Genomic DNA, 19,436 nt, shown 5'->3' on the forward strand with positions numbered 1-19,436 from the left:
GGTTCCAGCAGGTTTGGTGCACTGTTCACAGTTCCAGGTGCTGCACCTTAGACAGGAATCTGGATTTGGGTGAGTGCAGCCTAGATTCACCAGACTATTACCTGGGATGGTTAAATTGTGAGGAGAGATTATGTACATTAGGCTCAAAAAATATAAAAGGTGATTTAAGAGTGATTTTATTGAGAGTTTTAGAATTTTGAAATATATTGACAAGTTAGTTAGAAACTCAGGGGGCGATTCTCCCATCGCAGCGGGCACATTTTTTGACGGGTCGGGTTGGGAGATGCGCGTGTCGGCCATTTTGCGGATTCCCAGCGAGCGTTTACGACCCGAGTGCATCTCCTAACTGGAAAAAAATGGCGTCGCCGGGACCGTGCTAAATACCAGCATGCCGCTGTTTTGCATTGCTTACCGTACCTCAGCGTGCCATTATCGGGATCGACATGGCAATCTCCACCCTCGTTAGCATCTCCCACCTCTTTGATGTGATGTCACTTTGGCGCGAATCAGAGTAGGTTTATAAATGTCTCAACCTCGTGTCGCAGCCTTGAACTGGCGTGAGGAGGTAAGTGCTGTTAGTGGAGTGTGAGGGATGTGGCAGGCAGGCCCTGGAGATGCTTGGTGGGCTTCCTCCTGCTGTCTTCTGGTGTGGCCCATGGACCAGTGATATCTGGGGTGTTGGTGGGGGAAGGGGGGCAGGTGCTTCTATATTCTCAGAGCTCTCTGGGTTAGGGTCCCTGAAGGAGTCCAACTCACCCTCCCCCTCCAGGGCACTTTGCGATGGCATTGTCTTGCCACGGGGTGCGGTCAGGGACTCCACTGAGTGTTGGTGTTCCGTGGTGGGGGAGGAGTGCACCATGTGCTGACTGAGGCCTAATCAGATGAAGCAGCTGCTGCTCCAGGCCGGGCTGCAGAGGTTCAGATATGGACTGCATGGAATCTGCTGTCACTGGGCACACATCTGGTGCTGATTTGCAGTCTGTCCCTGCCCTGTGACACGGACCAGCAACACATGCCTGTAACAGATGCTGCAGTTGCACACATAGCAATGGCTCAAGGGTGCTCATTGCCCATGTCTGCACACCGACTGGCATAACCTGTGCCAGCATTTGTCAAGATGGGAATCTCACACAACCCTAATCAGGTCACGCATGGCACCATGGATTGTGTGGGTTGCCAGCACTCACAAGTGGAGGTTTTGGCCCAAGTGAGGGATTGGGGTGGTGCTGGGTCTATGCAGCCAATGATAATAATCCATCATTCTATGCTCTTTCCAAACCCCACTGTGCAGATGGATCTCGGTTTGCTCGATCTGGAGCTGGCCATGTTGGTGGCAGCAGGGTCGGAGGAGGAGGAGGAGGAGGCGGTTCAGGAGGTGGCGGGCGTGGAGAGACCACTGCAGGAGCAGCCACTACCAGTCCCTCAGGACGGAGGGCAGGGGGCTGCCGCTGAGGGCCAGGAGGGAGTGAGCAGGCTCCCGAAAGGATGCACAGAAGGCGGAGGGTGCCAAGGCCAAGGAGGTACAAGCCCCGCAATTCATTTGAGGCCCTCTCGGAGGAGATGTGCCCTCGCTGGCTGCGGCTCTCCAAGACCACGGTGTAGCATCTTTGTGAGGTGTTCGCACACCTGGTACCTCAGGGGAGGGGCGACCACCCGCTCCCTGTGGACGTGAATGTGACACCTTCACCTCCGGCTCATTTCAGGCGCCTAGTGGTGACCTAGCTGGGATCCCCCAGGCCTCCGTGCACAGAGGTGTGCGGCAGGCCGCAGATACCCTGTATGCCCGGGCAGGGCAGTACATAAATGTCAATGTGCACACCAGGAGGCCTGGGCTCTTGGCTTCATTTCCATCGCCGGGATTCCCAGTGTCCAGGGAGCAGTGGACGGGACACACATCGCCTTGCGGGCCCCACATGCAGGACCGCAGCAATTTGTGAACAGGAAGGGGTTCCACTCCCTCAATGTGCAGATTAATTTGATGCACGCCACCCAGGGAGTGTCCATGACAGCTTTGTGCTCAGGCAGTCGGACATCCCTGGGCTCTTTGAAGACCAGCTCAAGCTCCCGGGATGGCTACTGGGTGACAAAGGATACTTGCTGAGGTCATGGCTGATGACGCCTGTATGGAGCCCGAGACCGAGGTGGAGACCCGCTACAAGGAGGCCCATGCAGCCACCCGGCCCATCATACAGCGGTGCATCGGCCTGCTGAAGATGCGGTTCTGCTGCTTGGACCGCTCTGGGAGGGGCCCTCCAGTGTGGCCCTGTGCGTGTTTCACACATCATCATCATTTGCTGCGTTCTGCACAGCATTGCCCAGCAGCATGGAGACCAGCTGGAGCAGGGGCGAGTTGGACGACCCGCCATATGAGGAGCCGGAGGAAAGAGGGCGGGTGGCAATGGCAGGTGGACGGCAGGGAAGGGCAGTGAGGGATGCCTTAATTGCAGCCTGCTTCACCCAGCTGGTGCTGTGCAGTGAGGGGGCTGCCCGCCCCTTTTCCTCTGGCTCTTCATATGGCGAGTCGTCCACCTCGCCCCTCCTCCTGCTGGTCTCTCCGCTGCTGGGCAATGTTATGCAGAATGCAGCAAATGATGATGATGTGTGAAGCACGCACAGGGTCATACTGGAGGGCGCCCCCCCCAGAGCCGTCCAAGCAGTGGAACCGCATCTTCAGCAGGCCGATGCACCGCTGTATGAACAAAGAACAAAGAACAATACAGCACACGAACAGGCCCTTCGGCCCTCCAAGCCCGTGCCGCTCCCTGGTCCAAACTAGACCATTCTTTTGTATCCCTCCATTCCCACTCCGTTCATGTGGCTATCTAGATAAGTCTTAAACGTTCCCAGTGTGTCCGCCTCCACCACCTTGCCTGGCAGCGCATTCCAGGCCCCCACCACCCTCTGTGTAAAATATGTCCTTCTGATATCTGTGTTAAACCTCCCCCACTTCACCTTGAACCTATGACCCCTCGTGAACGTCACCACCGACCTGGGAAAAAGTTTCCCACCATTCACCCTATCTATGCCTTTCATAATTTTATACACCTCTATTAAGTCTCCCCTCATCCTCCGTCTTTCCAGGGAGAACAACCCCAGTTTACCCAATCTCTCCTCATAACTAAGCCCCTCCATACCAGGCAACATCCTGGTAAACCTCCTCTGTACTCTCTCCAAAGCCTCCACGTCCTTCTGGTAGTGTGGCAACCAGAACTGGACGCAGTATTCCAAATGCGGCCGAACCAACGTTCTATACATCTGCAACATCAGACCCCAACTTTTATACTCTATGCCCCGTCCTATCAAGGCAAGCATGCATTATGCCTTCTTCACCATCTTCTCCATCTGTGACGTGACCTTCAAGGAACTGTGGACTTGCACACCCAGGTCCCTCTGTGTATCTACACCCTTTATGGTTCTGCCATTTATCGTATAGCTCCCCCCTACGTTAGTTCTACCAAAATGCATCACTTCGCACTTATCAGGATTGAACTCCATCTGCCATTTCTTTGCCCAAATTTCCAGCCTATCTATATCCTTCTGTAGCCTCTGACAGTGCTCCTCACTATCTGCAAGTCCTGCCAATTTTGTGTCGTCCGCAAACTTACTGATCACCCCAGTTACACCTTCTTCCAGAACGTTTATATAAATCACAAACAGCAGAGGTCCCAATACAGAGCCCTGCGGAACACCACTAGTCACAGGCCTCCAGCCGGAAAAAGACCCTTCCACTACCACCCTCTGTCTTCTGTGACCAAGCCAGTTCTCCACCCATCTAGCCACCTCCTCCTTTATCCCATGAGATCCAACCTTTTTCACCAGCCTACCATGAGGGACTTTGTCAAACGCTTTACTAAAGTCCATATAGACGACATCCACGGCCCTTCCCTCGTCAACTATTCTGGTCACTTCTTCAAAAACCTCCACCAGGTTAGTGAGGCATGACCTCCCTCTCACAAAACCATGCTGACTATCGTTAATGAGTTTATTCCTTTCTAAATGCGCATACATCCTATCTCTAAGAATCTTCTCCAACAACTTCCCCACCACGGACGTCAAGCTCACCGGCCTATAATTACTCGGGTTATCCTTCCTACCCTTCTTAAATAACGGGACCACATTAGCTATCCTCCAATCCTCTGGGACCTCACCTGCGTCCAGTGACGAGACAAAGATTTGCGTCAGAGGCCCAGCGATTTCATCTCTCGTCTCCCTGAGCAGCCTTGGATAGATTCCATCAGGCCCTGGGGATTTGTCAGTCTTTATAGTCTCTAACAAACCTAACACTTCCTCCCTTGTAATGGAGATTTTCTCCAACGGTTCAACACTCCCCTCCGAGACACTCCCAGTCAACACATCCCTCTCCTTTGTGAATACCGACGCAAAGTATTAATTTAGGATCTCCCCTACTTCTTTGGGCTCTAAGCATAATTCCCCACTTTTGTCCCTGAGAGGTCCGATTTTTTCCCTGACAACCCTTTTGTTCCTAACGTATGAATAAAATGCCTTGGGATTCTCCTTAATCCTGTCTGCCAAGGACATTTCGTGACCCCTTTTTGCCCTTCTAATTCCCCGTTTGAGTTCTTTCCTACTTTCTTTGTACTCCTCCAGAGCTCCCTCCGTTTTTAGCTGCCTGGACCTAACATACGCCTCTCTTTTCTTTTTGACCAATCCCTCAATTTTCCTGGTTATCCACGGTTCTCGAATCCTACCCTTCCTATCCTTCTTTTTTACAGGCACATGCCTGTCCTGTAGCCCTAACAACTGTTCCTTAAAAGACTCCCACATGCCAGATGTGGATTTACCCTCAAACAGCCTCTCCCAATCAAGAGCTGCCAATTTCTGCCTAATCCCACTAAAGTTAGCCTTCCCCCAATCCAACACCTTACCCTTGGGACACCACTCATCCTTTTCCATCACTATCCTAAAGCTAACAGAATTGTGGTCACTATTTGCCACATGTTCCCCGACCGAAACTTTGAAGACCTGACCGAGCTCATTCCCCAGTACTAGGTATGATGGGTCGGGTGGCTGCATGGGCCATTCCTCCTCCCTTGGGGTGCTCAGAGGCCCCGGAGACACTCCAGGGGATGCCAGGGTAGCTGGACTGAGCTCCAGAGGCGTCAGCATCATCTGGCTCTGCCAGTCCTGGAGGCCTAGTTGCGCCTGCCCCATGATGTGTGATCCCTCAGCCCTGGCCCTCTGAGACTGGGCCAAGCTCTGGAGTCCCTCCAGCCGGTCTCTGGAGCCCCTCAGCAGTAGTCCTCTGAGCCTGGGCTAAGTTGTCGAGGCTCACAGCCACTGCCTGCTGTGTCTCCAGAATGCCAGCGAGAGTCCCAGCCATGGCCAGCAGTGTCTCCCACATGCCCCCGACACCCATGGCCATCGAACGTTGTGCCTCCTGGATGACGGCAACGCCCTTGCCCATGGCCCGTTGTGTCTCCAGGATGGCCTGGACCCTGTCACCCACAAGGACAGAGCCCTGAGCCAGACTTTCCACTGTGGTTGCCACCTTGCAGTGTTGGCCTGGTTCTCACACTGGGTCGGCACCACCTCCTGCAACAGCACTCTGTTTGACTCCCCTAAACAGCCTTGCAGTCGCAGCATGGTTGCTGACAACCCTGCCACAACTCCCCGGGTTTCCTGATGCATCTCCACCAGCCTTGGGATGAACGAACCCCGAGGCCCGGCAGCTGGCTTGGGGCCAGCTGAGTCTTTGGCCTCCAGCAGACCTCCATGTGCCCGACCCCTCGGATGTGCCCGCCTCCACCCGATGTGCATCAGTGCCTGTGATGTGCTCACCAGTTCGTGACCCAGAAGCCTCAAGGTACCCACAGTGGGGATAGTCTCTGTGTTGGTGGTTTGTGTGGTACAAGCCGGTGCCGCTCCAGTGGTGTTACCCTCAGAGGATCCCTCAGTGACTCCCTCCGAGGTGTCATCCAGGGGGTCGTGGGCAGTTTGCTCCAGAGCAGCGGGGGCAATGGCAACACTCGAAAGGCTGGGTTCCTCTGGGCCCAGAGCTGCAATAAAGAACACACATCAGGGGAAAGGAGATAAAACATTCCATGCAGCATTGCACTTACTTCGAGGAGGACCTAGGTTGAGGGCTGTGCTTCTGCTCACTTGCATGCTGGATGCCGACCTGGCTGTCCGTGACCATTCGGAATGCCCCATCTCCCCCTGCCAGCTCCATGCCATGCTGTTCAATGCTGGTCAGCTGTTGCAGGTCAGGCACACCACCACCAATCTGCAGTTTCCCGCTTGTTATGTATGTGTTTCTCGATGCATAAGGGAACATAAGGTGGATAGCAAGCATTAATATCTTGAAGTGCAGGGTGTGCAATGCATCCCAGTGTCTTGGGCATTGTGCTGGCAGTTTTGGGTAAATGGGTCACCACTGAAGGGTGCTCGTTGAGGGGTGAGGGGAAGGGGTTAGATTCTGTTCCTGGGGGAAAGGTCACTTGTTGCATGCCCTTCGGGTGTCTAAGCAGGGTTTGAGAACCTTGCCAAGTATGTGCGGAGTTCCAAGTAGGATGCTCACTCACCCTTGCTGATTGAAGAAGGTCAGAGTGCGGTGTCAGGCTCCTGGCATTCACTGCTTCTGCCACCTCCTCCCACAATGCCGTGGTGGATACACCCCTTGGGTGAGGGCCCTGGCCGGGGAAGATCCGCTCGTGCCTCTCCTCCATGGCATCTAGCCGGTGCTCCTGGTCGGCCTCTGTGAATCTGGGAGCAGGTTTCCACACAGCCATCTTTGTGGTGTGACTGGCTGTGCCTCCATTCCTGCAGCTTCTATACAGCTCTGGCTTATTAGGGGAGTGCAGGTGCAATGAGTGCGGCCAGTCAAGGGCCCGTTGACAACAAATCCTTGTGAGAAATTTTGAAGGCTGCATTCAGTTGAGTGTCATGCATCCCACAGGGTGCTGATTCGCTGCCATTCAATAGGCTGCTGTGTCCAGGGGGTTGCAATACTCAAGGCTCCCATTCAAGAGAGGGAATGATCACAAGCTGGGGTTGTGCATGTCAGCACAATGCTAGTTCTCTGCAGGGCCGCAGTGAGGTCAGTATGTTCAAGGGATGGAGGGATTGGGTATCCGTGTTATCCGGATCCATGGGGGCATAGGGCGAGTGGGCAGTTATGTATGTGTGTGTGTGGGGATGGGGGGCCAGTGATGTCTGTGTGGGGAAGGAGGACAGCAATGTCTGTATGGGGAGGGAGCAGCAATGTCTGTGGGGGGAGGGAGCAGCAATGTCTGTGGGGGGATGGTGGGGGCCAGCAATGAGGCCAGTGATGTCTGGGGGAGGGGGGGAGATATGGGGACCAGCGATGTCACTGTGGGTGGGTTGTGGGGAGCCAGCAATGAGGCCAGCGATGTCTCTGTGGGGGGATTGTGGGGGCCAGCGATGAGCCAGCAGTATCTGTGGTGGGGGCGGGGGGGAGGTGTTGTGGGGGCCAGTGATGAGGTCAGTGATGTGTGTGGGGGTTGGACGGCAGTGATCTGGATGCTGGATTCAGTGATCTCCCAGAGGTGTGCACATGCGCGGGTTCTCGCTCATCCTGCCGATTTCAGGCTCTTTGGCGTGAATAGCCCCCAGGTTTTAATGATATTCACGATTGTGACCTCTCCATTGCACAGAGTGCGGAGATTCGGGTCTGAAGTTGCACTGAAAAAACAGTCGTGATTTACACCAGTTTTCTTGCCAATTCAGCACTTTTGGGGGAATCGCCCCCTTCATTCCCCTCCAGTAGGGGAGTCTATGGTATGGAACATATTTAAAATTAGGGGAGGGGGGGTTTCTGCCTGTTTTTGGTGGGCAGGAATAAAGGAGGGGATGAAGGATCAAGGAGGAGTCCCAAAACAGCTTTTACTCATTTGTCCCTCCCCCACCGATGATGTAACAGGGATCCCGCCATGCGATCATGGAAATTCCATTTGAGTACATGTTAATATAATTAGCAGGCCTCCCTGCTGTAACACGCCCCATGTGGGAAAGCCCCCCACTATCCCCCTGCCCAGTGGCGTGATGTCACGTTGGTGAGGTTCACAACAGGTTTTTAACAATGGAGAACTGGTAAATAGAACCCGCTGGGGGCACATGGGTAAGTCCAGCCCCCAGAAGGGTAAGAGACATGCTAGGGCAGTGCCCTGGAACTGCCCCCTGGGACAGTGCCATGGGGCAGTACCGGGAGAATGGTGCTGGGGGTTCTATGACCATGTAGTGAATTCATGTCTGTGGTGGGATAGGGAGGATTCTGTGGTGGAGGGGAGCTTCGTGGTGGGGCTGTTTCCAAGGTGATTGGGGAGGGGGGGGTGGGGGGAGGGCGTCTGTCATTTCATCCTATTATTATCTCTGGACATCGAGGCAGCTTGTAAAAAGGATGCCCCCTATCTTTCAAGGTTGATGTGTGTGGTGGCTCCAACATCATGAGACCTGCCTCTTCGATTTATTTTGACTCTGTATTAAAAAATATGTGGGGGAAATGTTGGCAGAGCAGCCAACAGGTTACACCCTGCTGTTCCTGCCTGAGTTGACATATAAGCTTGGATTTTCTGGGTCCGTTCGACATGGGGGCAAATCCCATTATGGCTGGAAACTCTTGCGAGAGGATCATAATGGGATTTACACCAGGGAGATCTCAGAATGAGATCTTCTCCGACTCCCCCCACTTGGTGACATAATCAGGGAAAGGGCATGATTACCATTAATTTAAATAGATTTAAATATGCCTAAATGGAATAATGCTGTACCTTCCAGGCATGTCAGATGTGCCCCCTGCCAGTGTGACATTACACCTGCAGGAATTACTGCTACTCTCCAGCAGTTGAAATGACTACACTGGAGCTTGCGGAAGCCAATGTAGCCCATGGTGGCCAGGAACATGGTAGGGCAGTGCCTTGTCACTGCACCTGGCACCCTGTCAGTGTCAAACTGGCAGTGCCAATTTGGCACTATCTGATTGGCACTGCCTGGTTGGCACTGCCAGGGGGAAGGACAAGGAGGTGGGGCTAGGTGTCGAGGCGACAATGAATAGATAGTGTGGAGATTGCCAATGGAGCGGGGTGTCCCAATGTCTACTGAGGGGGGCGGGGAGCGGGGGGGGCTCATCTCTTAACATTGAGATTGAGGCACCCTTTAAAAATAGTGCTCCAATTTCTTTGGAACCCGGCTTGCTGGCGTTTTTGGACCCCATCCCTCAAGAATGATGGCACAAAACATGCCCCTGTTTCTTTTTCACAAAATGTCAGAAGATCTGGAGAGAAAACCTGGGTCTAGGAGAACCTGGGGAGAAGCGCATCGGTGTTCAGATCAGAACCTGACTATTGCCTTTTTTGGGAAAATTCTGCCCACAGAGAAAATATGAGAAAATTCCACACTCAGAGTCAGCGCATTTAGGACAGAAATCAGAAAGTACTAATTCACATAAAGGGTGGTAAAAGTATGGAACTCTCGCCACACAAATCTGTAAAAGTTAACTCAATTAGTAATTAGATCTGAGATTGATAGATTTTTGCGAGCCGAGGCTATTAAGGATATAGATCAGCTACAATTTCATTGGAAGGCAGAATGGTCTTGAGGAGGTGAAAGGCCTCCTTCTGCTCATATGCTCCTACATTATACTCAACTGGTTGGGATCTTTTCTTAGCTATCTACCTCTGATTCTACCTACCTCTGATGCCAGGCCCCCAGGTTACTGGTTAAGTCAAAAAACAATCTAATTCTCTGTCTCTTTTGGCCAAAACCCATCACAAGGCTACTTCGCAAAAACAAAATTCTTTTGTCTTCCTCAATCTAACTTCCAACTACTTGTCTATTATCATCAGTCTGCTAAACTCGTTGGAATGTATCTTTTTTAAACCTTCTCGGTAATTCTGATTATTTGAACATCTATTTTTTTTTCATTTTTAAGGATCAATCATTGCAAGCTTGATTATTGAATAGCGATCAGTCAGATACAATGCACTTAGTCTATTTTTAAGTTTGCCAAATGGAATTATAAATATACAATCTGGGAGTTACATTAGATGTTTATGTGTCCCTGTCTTACCACCTTTAAGTGCTTTCAATCTGTCATTTTTTCCTTCCTCTCATGGATAATCTATTATTAGTCCATTGTGGTTGGCAGCTTGTTCACGGAATGTCTTACAAACCATTGTCTATTTTTGTCACACATATCCCAATTTGGTTATGGAATGATTTCCTGATTGATGCATCTTCACAAATGACATTATACAAAGATCTGCGAGATGAATTTGAAGTTGGCACAACGGCTAATTAAATTGCTTTTGTCAAATTAAACAACAGCCACTTAAAATAGTTAGAAAACCATTAACCTAATTGTCTGTGGACCATTGGTGTTTCCACTCATATTGTTCCCAGGAGCAGGCTGAGGGTAAGAGAGTGGGTCTTCTGACTGTAATTAATTATTTATTTTTTCAGTTAATTTTGGGTTTAAAATCGGAGGTTTTTTTCAAAACCGGAAGTCAGGCCAGGAGTGGCCAGGGGAAGTTTTGGAGGGTTTAAAAGTGCACCAAAGTATACAGCGGGCAGCATAGTAGCGGGCAGCAGAGTGAGTGGGAAGTTGAGTGAGCTGTCAGGGCTTTGGCTCACAGGGCTTGGACGAGCAGGGGTGAGTTTTTGTTTCCTTACACTCTTATTAACTTTTCACTGTCTTACTTGACATAAAGTGTCCAGTATGAGTGTGAAACCAATGTGTTGTTCCCAGTGTAGGATGTGGGAGGTCCTGGAGGCATCTGGCCTCCCGGACATCCACATCTGTGAGGGGTGTGTCGAGCTGCGGTTCCTGAGAGACCGTGTTAGGGAGCTGGAACTACAGCTCGAGGATCTTAGGCTGATGAGGGAGAATGAGGAGGTGATAGACAAGAGCTATCATCAGGTGGTCACGCCAGGGCCACGGGAAGAGGCCAAGTGGGTGACGACCAGGAAGGGTAAGGCTAGGGTGGTTGAGAGCACCCCGGTGGATTTGCCCCTGCACGACAAGTACTCCTGCTTGAGTACTGCTGGGGGGGACAGCCCGCCTGGGGGAAGCAGCAGTGGCCGTGTCTCCGCAGTGGAGTCCAGCCCTGTAACTCAGAGGGCTAAGGAAAAGAGGAGGAAGGCGGTATTAATCGGGGACTCGATGGTGAAGGGGACAGACAGGCGTTTCTGCGGAGGTAGGCGGGATTCTCGCATGGTGGTCTGCCTCCCTGGGGCCGGGATCCAGGATGTCGCTAGTCGCGTCCCGGAAATCCTGAGGTGGGAGGGAGAGGAGCCTGAGGTAGCGGTACATATTGGTACCGCTGATGTGGGTAGGAAGGGAGAAGGGGTCATGAAAAGGGAGTACAGGGAATTAGGGAGACAGCTGAGAAAGAGGAAAGCAAAGGTAGTAATCTCAGGATTACTGCCTGTGCCACGGGAAGGTGAGGGCAGGAATGGAGTGAGGTGGAGGATGAATGTGTGGCTGAGGGACTGGTGCAGGGGGCAGGAATTCAGGTTCCTGGACCATTGGGACCTCTTTAGGGGCAGGGGTGATCTGTATACAAAAAACGGGTGGAACTTGAATCACACGGGGACCAATATCCTGGCCGGTAGGTTGGCTAAGGCTACTGGGGAGAATTTAAACTAGATAGGTTGGGGGGAGGGGAGCTAGAAGAGTTGACTAGGATCAAGGAACTAATTGATGGGGGGGAGGATGCAGGGGTAAGGGGAATTACAAAATTAATGGTAGAGGAGAGGGTGCAAGTGAATGAAGGCGGTAATTTAGATAAGGGAGTAGAGGGTGAGGGTGTTCGCGACTCATCAAAGCGGGTTCAGATAAAAGCTGGAATAAGGACACTTTGCCTGAATGCACGAAGCATTCGGAACAAGGTGAATGAGTTGATGGTGCAAATCAGCACAAGTGGGTACGATCTAGTGGTCATTACAGAAACGTGGCTGAAAGGTGACCAGGACTGGGAGATGAATATCCAGGGGTATCAGGCGTTTAGGAAGAATAGACAGGAAGGAAAAGGTGGTGGGGTTGCGCTATTAATAAGAGATAATATCAGGGTAGTACTGAGGGATGACATAGGCTCTGAGGAACAAAACGTGGAATCATTATGGGTAGAGATGAGGAATAGTAGAGGGAGAAAGACACTAGTAGGTGTGGTATATAGGCCCCCAAATAATAATGTTGAGGTAGGGAGGGCTATAAACAAGCAGATAAGGGATGCGTGTAAAAACGGAACGGCAATAATCATGGGGGACTTCAACATGCACATTGACTGGCAGACTCAAGTCGGTAAGGGTGGAATGGAGGAAGAGTTCTTAGAATGCTGTCGGGATAGTTTCCTTGAACAGCATGTTACGGAACCGACGAGGGAACGAGCTATTTTGGATCTGGTATTGTGTAACGAGGTAGGTAGAATTAAGGATCTTATTGTGAAGGACCCTCTTGGGTCTAGTGACCACAATATGGTCGAATTTCTGATTCAGATGGAAGAGGAGAAAGTTTGGTCTCAAACCAGTGTCCTCTGTTTGAACAGAGGGAAATATGATAGGATGAGGGATGAATTGGCTAAGGTAGACTGGGAGAGCAGGCTGGCAGGTAGGATAGCTGAGGAACAGTGGAGGATTTTTAAGGAGATCCTTTTCAGTTCTCAGCAAAAATATATTCCAGCAAAAAACAAGGATTGTAAGAAAAGGGAGAACCAGCCGTGGATAACGAAGGAAATAAAGGAGAGTATTAAAATAAAAACAGCTGCGTACAGAGTGGCCAAAAATAGTGGAGAAACAAGTGATTGGGAAAAATTTAAGAAACAACAAAGAGAGACTAAGAAAGCGATAAAGAAAGGAAGGATAGACTATGAAGCTAGGCTAGCAATTAATATAAAAAATGATAGTAAAAGTTTTTATAAATATATAAAAAGGAATAGAGTGGCTAGAGTGAATGTTGGACCCTTGGAGGACGAGAGGGGGGAGATAATAGTGGGAAATGAGGATATGGCTGAGTCTTTAAATAAGTTTTTTGTGTCGGTCTTCACGGTGGAGGACACAAATAGTTTGCCAAATATTAACGATAGAGGGTTGGCAGCAGGAGAAATACTTAATACAATTAATGTTACCAGAGAGGCAGTGCTGGGTAGACTAATGGGACTGAAGGTGGACAAGTCCCCGGGTCCGGATGGAATGCATCCCAGGGTATTGAAAGAAATGTCAGAGGTAATAGTGGATGCGTTAGTGATTATTTATCAAAACTCGTTGCATTCTGGGGTAGTGCCGGTTGATTGGAAAACGGCTAATGTTACGCCGCTGTTTAAAAAAGGAAGGAGACAAAAGGCGGGTAACTATAGGCCGGTCAGCTTAACGTCTGTAGTAGGGAAAATGCTGGAATCCATTATTAAAGAGGAGATAGCAGGACATCTGGATAGAAATGGTTCGATCAATCAGACGCAGCATGGATTCATGAGGGGAAAGTCGTGCTTGACGAACATGTTGGATTTTTATGAAGATGTGACGAGGGCGGTTGATGGAGGAGAACCGGTGGATGCGGTGTTTTTGGATTTCCAAAAGGCGTTTGATAAGGTGCCCCATAAAAGGCTGCTGAAGAAGATTAGGGCACACGGAGTTGGGGGTAGTGTGTTAAAGTGGATTGGGGACTGGCTATCTGACAGGAAGCAAAGAGTCGGAATAAATGGGTGTTTTTCTGGTTGGAGGAAGGTCGCTAGTGGCGTGCCGCAGGGATCGGTACTCGGGCCGCAACTGTTTACCATTTATATAGATGATCTGGAGGAGGGGACGGAGTGTAGGGTAACGAAGTTTGCAGACGACACAAAGATAAGTGGAAAAGTGAATCGTGTGGAGGACGGAGAAGATCTGCAGAGAGATTTTGACAGGCTGAGTGAGTGGGCGAGGATATGGCAAATGGAGTATAACGTTGAGAAATGCGAGGTTATACACTTTGGAGGAAATAATAACAAATGGGATTACTATCTCAATGGAAACAAATTAAAACATGCTACCGTGCAAAGGGACCTGGGGGTCCTTGTGCATGAGACGCAAAAGCCCAGTCTGCAGGTACAACAGGTGATCAAGAAGGCAAATGGGATGTTGGCCTATATTGCGAGGGGGATAGAATATAAAAGCAGGGATGTCTTGATGCACCTGTACAGGGCATTGGTGAGGCTGCAGCTGGAATACTGTGTGCAGTATTGGTCCCCTTATATGAGGAAGGATATATTGGCATTGGAGGGAGTGCAGAGAAGGTTCACCAGGTTGATACCGGAGATGAGGGGTTTGGATTATGAGGAGAGGCTGAGGAGATTGGGTTTGTACTCGTTGGAGTTTAGAAAGATGAGGGGGGATCTTATGGAGACTTATAAGATAATGCGGGGGCTGGATAGGGTGGAGGCGGAGAGATTCTTTCCACTTAGTAAGGAAGTTAAAACTAGAGGACACAGCCTCAAAATAAAGGGGGGTCGGTTTAAGACAGAGTTGAGGAGGAACTTCTTCTCCCAGAGGGTAGTGAATCTCTGGAATTCTCTGCCCACTGAGGTGGTGGAGGCTACCTCGCTGAATATGTTTAAAGCGCGGATGGATGGATTCCTGAGCGGTAAGGGAATTAAGGGTTATGGGGATCAGGTGGGTAAGTGGTACTGATCCACGTCAGATCAGCCATGATCTTATTGAATGGCGGGGCAGGCTCGAGGGGCTAGATGGCCTACTCCTGCTCCTATTTCTTATGTTCTTATGTTCTTATGTTAGTTTGCAAAGTAAATATTAACAGCTCCATCAGCTGTAAAGATATTGCCTATCACAACAGTATTTCTCTCAGCCTTTCTCCTCAGGTAATTCCTGAGAGTGTGTGTTAGTAGATGGTTCACTTGTGGAGACTGTTGCTACTAAGCTCACTCCTGTTCATCACACGCAATCAGGATTGGCAAACCTGGTTGATTTTCTTCCCTCCTCTAGACCAGGACATTGATGCCAATTGTAATGTTTTCCCATCGTCCTTCTTAAGTCAATGAATTCACTACAGATCGTGGACTGAAACTGGGAAATCAGCAGCACTCAGAGCAGCCTCACTTAGCATTGTTGTTGGTTCAGGGGCGGCACGGTAGCACAGTGGTTAGCACTGCTGCTTCACAGCTCCAGGGTCCCAGGTTCGATTCCCGGCTCGGGTCACTGTCTGTGTGGAGTTTGCACATTCTCCTTGTGTCTGCGTGGGTTTCCTCCGGGTGCTCCGGTTTCCTCCCGCAGTCCAAAGATGTGCGGGTTAGGTTGATTGGCCAGGTTAAAAATTGCCCCTTAGAGTCCAGAGATGCGTAGGTTAGAGGGATTAGCAGGTAAAATATGTGGGGGTAGGGCCTGGGTGGGATTGTGGTTGGTGCAGACTCGATGGGCCGAATGGCCTCCTTCTGCACTGTAGAGTTTCTATGATACTCCTGTTGCTAAACTTACAAGATCAGAAATTGATGGACACAGTGTACAATATTGTTTAAGTAGCTAGTCTAAGTTCATAAAAAGAAAAATATATATACATATAATATTTATAGCATTGTTCACATTGTTCAGGATCTTCCAATGTGTTTTGCAGTAAATGAAAAACTTTTGAAGTATACTCCTTGTTTAAATGTAGAACAGAAAGCTGTTGACTATCATCCAATATAGGGCCAAGAAAGGGCAGTCGAGAGGTAAATAAAGGTCAAGAGTATCGGAGGTGCATGGGATTCATGGACAAGCTGAACAGGAGAAGGTGAAGGAAGATGAGATACAGAGGTTAGATTGGGATTCAGGACCAGAGTGGTGGGATGGGGGAGTTGGGAAGGGTGTGAGACTGGGCCTGAAAGAAAGAAGAAGAGATGGACAAGATGGAGCTGCATAGATGATTCTGAAATTGGTGGCAAGCAATCCATGAGCACCCCATATTTGTCGTTTGACGTAAGGTTGAGGAGTAGGGAGAAGAGGTCAAGGAAGTATGTGCTCAAACTAAAAGAGTTATCTATGTTATCTATGTCCTCCAGGATAATCCTAAAGTAAGTTGCGAACGCTATGGTTTAGCCTCAGAGAGTGACTGGAATCAGTGAATCTGAGGCATAAGCTAAAGACAATGGAAAGGATTTCCTGGTCCTGCTCACTGCAGAACCAGAAATTCATGTCCAAAGTCAACGGACCTTTTGCTGGTCCACCAAACTTTCTGTCCTGTCCTCAATAATTCCCGTGCCAGGCGTTCCTAATATTCAGTTGAAGGAAATTTATGGTTATTTAGGTTCAACAAGAAATCAGAGACTATGGAGGGACCAAAGCAAATCTTCCCCAGTGATATATATAGCAAACTTATATTTACTGCAATATATTCTTAAACATATCCCATTTGTCCTTTATACTCCTAACAATGTGACCCAAAACTATTGATAACAATCCCTTCGTTTTATCCATTGCAAGCATCATTTTAAATTCAATCATGTTTTTATTGTTGTTTTCTTTTACGTACTCTACTTTCTCAATGTTTAAATAGTATTGTCCCTTTCTTGTGAGTTATGATTATGTGAATCATTTAATCAGAAATCACCTATAAAATTATGTTTGATGCCTGGCTATTTAAATATAAGTGGCAGTAAATTCCAAGATGGGAGACTCCCATTTTCTGCTGTAACTTCAGCAGAAGAATCAATGGCAGTCCTGGAAAAAGAGTACAGTTTGAGAACCGGAAAGTCCATGTCGATATTCCACCCAAAGGTTATTTTCTTTGATTGTCCCAGACTAATTTTTTTTATTGATTTATGGGACATGGGCGTCACTGGCTGGCCAACATCTATTGTGTATCCCTAGTTGCCCTTGAGAAGGTGGTAGTGAGCCGCCTCCTTGAATCGCTGCACTCCACGTACTATGGGTTGACCCAAAATGCCGTTAGGGAGGCAATTCCAGGATTTTGACCCACCAACTGCGAAGGAACGGCAATATATCACCAAGTTAGAATGGTGAGTGGCTTGGAAGGGAACTTGCAGGTAGTGATTTTCCCATTTATCTGCTGCCCTTGTCTTTCTAGAATCATAGAATCCCGACAGTGCACAAAGAGGCCATTTGGCCCATCAAGTCTGACAGAGCATCTTACCAAGCCCATCTCCCCCAGCCCTATCCCCGGAAGCCCACTAATCCCTCTAACCTGCACATCTTGGGAAAGTGGGAGGAAATCAGAACACTCAGAGGAAACCCACGCAAAGGGAGAATGTGCAAACTCCACACAGCCAGTCACCCATGGCTGGAATTGAACCCTGGTCTCTGGCACTGTGAGGCAGCAATACTAACCACTGTGGCACCATGCCACCAAGTGTTTGTTGCTCAGTGTATGGCGTTCCCTATAATGGGGAATGAGTGGACAACCAACAGCCCTCGCATCCCACAAGTGTGTCCCAGGTTCTTTAACTCTGCCGGCTCTCCTCCTCTCTGAGCTTGCATTCTTTGTTTTATATTCATAGAAACATAGAAACTAGAAGCATAAGTGGGCCATTCAGCCCTTCGAGCCTGCTCCGCCATTCATTTTGATCATGGCAGATCATCAAATTCAATGGGGGCGATTCTCCCAAAACAATTCTAACTGTCGAATTCACGTAAAAACTGGAGTAAATCCCATTGGTTTGTTCAGCGGGAGTTTCCAAATGAATCTCCCACACTCTGTGCACTGCAGAGTGAACTAGCATGAATCATGTGAACAATCGGGGGAGGAGCTTATTCCCACTGGAGAGGCTGGCAGCATAGCGCTGAGCGGGCCACTGCACATGCGCCGATCTGACAGAACCGAGATCGATGCATGAACAGTGGCCCCCCAATGCCGGATTCTCAACCGCCAGATCGATCACTGGCCAGCTCCATGACTTCCACATCTCTGGCCCTCCGATTCCCCTATGACCCAATCGCTGGCCCCCTGGACATGTTCAGCCAGCCTCAAACACCCTGCCACCCCCAGCCCACCCACCTCGATCTCCCCCCTGCTCCCGGCAGCCCCGATCTCCCCTTCCACCTGCAGCCCCGACCTCACCCACAGGCTGACCCCTCCCCACACCAAAGCCCACCCCCAATTGCTGGCCTTCCTCCCTCTGCCACTCAGCTCGACTGTAGAATGGCAACTGGACACCCCAACCCCACTGAACTCCCCCCTCAGAGGCCCAGCCCCATCAGGCCTCATCCCCATCAAGCCTCATCCCATTGGCACTGCCTACATCCAGTGGGCAGTGCTAAGGAGCCCCATGGGCATTGACACTTTGCCCCTTGGGCAGTGCCAAGGGTCCAGGCTGGCATTGCCAAGGTGTCAATGCCCAGAAGGCAACCCATCCGATGCACAACCCTCTGGGGGGCCTCGATGGCCTCCCTTCATTCCAGCGGGATCGGGCCACTAGCTGTGCTCAAGCAGGAACCTGTTGTAAACCCCTCTGGAGTGAACCGCTCCTGATGGGGTAGGGGGGGAGACACTAGTGGGCCGGCGATGTCAGTCCCGGGCCCAATAATGATAGTTAAATTGTATGGAAATTAGAATTTAAGTAAATTATGCATTTCCGTGCTGATTTCTGGCATGAAGCCGATGGTGCCGGAAATCCAGCTGCCGGAGACTCACAGAGGCTGTGGCGCCTGGAGGAAAACCCACAAAATGGCCTCCGCTTGAGTCTCCCAGCTCGCTGCGCGACAAAAGCAGCACAGCGGGCTGGGAGAATCACCCCTAATATCCTGATCCTCCCTTCCTCCAAGTCCCTTGATCCCCCCCTAGCCACAAGAGCTATATCTAATTTCTTCTTGAAATCAGACAATGTTTTGGCCTCAACTACATTTTGTGGTAGTGAATTCCACAGATTCTGGGTGAAGAAATTTCTCCTCACCTCAGTTCTGAAAGGTTTACCCCTTATCCTCAAACTATGACCCCCAGTTCTGGACTCCCCCACCATTGAGAACATTCTTTCTGAATCTACCCTGCCTAACCCTATTAGAATTTTATAAGTTTCTATGAGACCCCCTCTCACTCTTCTAAACTCTAGTGAATATAATCCGAGGAATCAGCCATTCCAGGAATCAGCCTGGTAAACCTTCACTGTACTCCCTCTAATGCTGGTAATTAATCTTTCCTTTGAGGCATTTTTCAGTCCTCTGGCATCGATATCCATATTTGTTTAATATCCAAACCCACTATTAACTTTGCTTTTGAGCAAAGTTAACTTTGCAAATTAACTTTGCTTTTGAGAACTGGATAGTTCCCAGGAAATACAAAAGAATATCATTTGTGGTTAAAAGCTTTTCATTTCTGAGTTGTGGCAGTTGCCAGCAAGTTCGGTCTGAAAGTGTGGATGTGAGCTGGTACATTTTGAATCAGTTTCATCCTTGGTGAATTTAAAAGCACAAAACAGGAACTGCACTTCCCTGCTAAACAGCCAATTATAGTTGAGCATTATTTTAATTTTCAAACCTCTTCAGGG

The sequence above is a fragment of the Mustelus asterias genome, chromosome 5, assembly GCF_964213995.1.
Source record: "Mustelus asterias chromosome 5, sMusAst1.hap1.1, whole genome shotgun sequence".
In the NCBI taxonomy this organism is placed as follows: domain Eukaryota; kingdom Metazoa; phylum Chordata; class Chondrichthyes; order Carcharhiniformes; family Triakidae; genus Mustelus; species Mustelus asterias.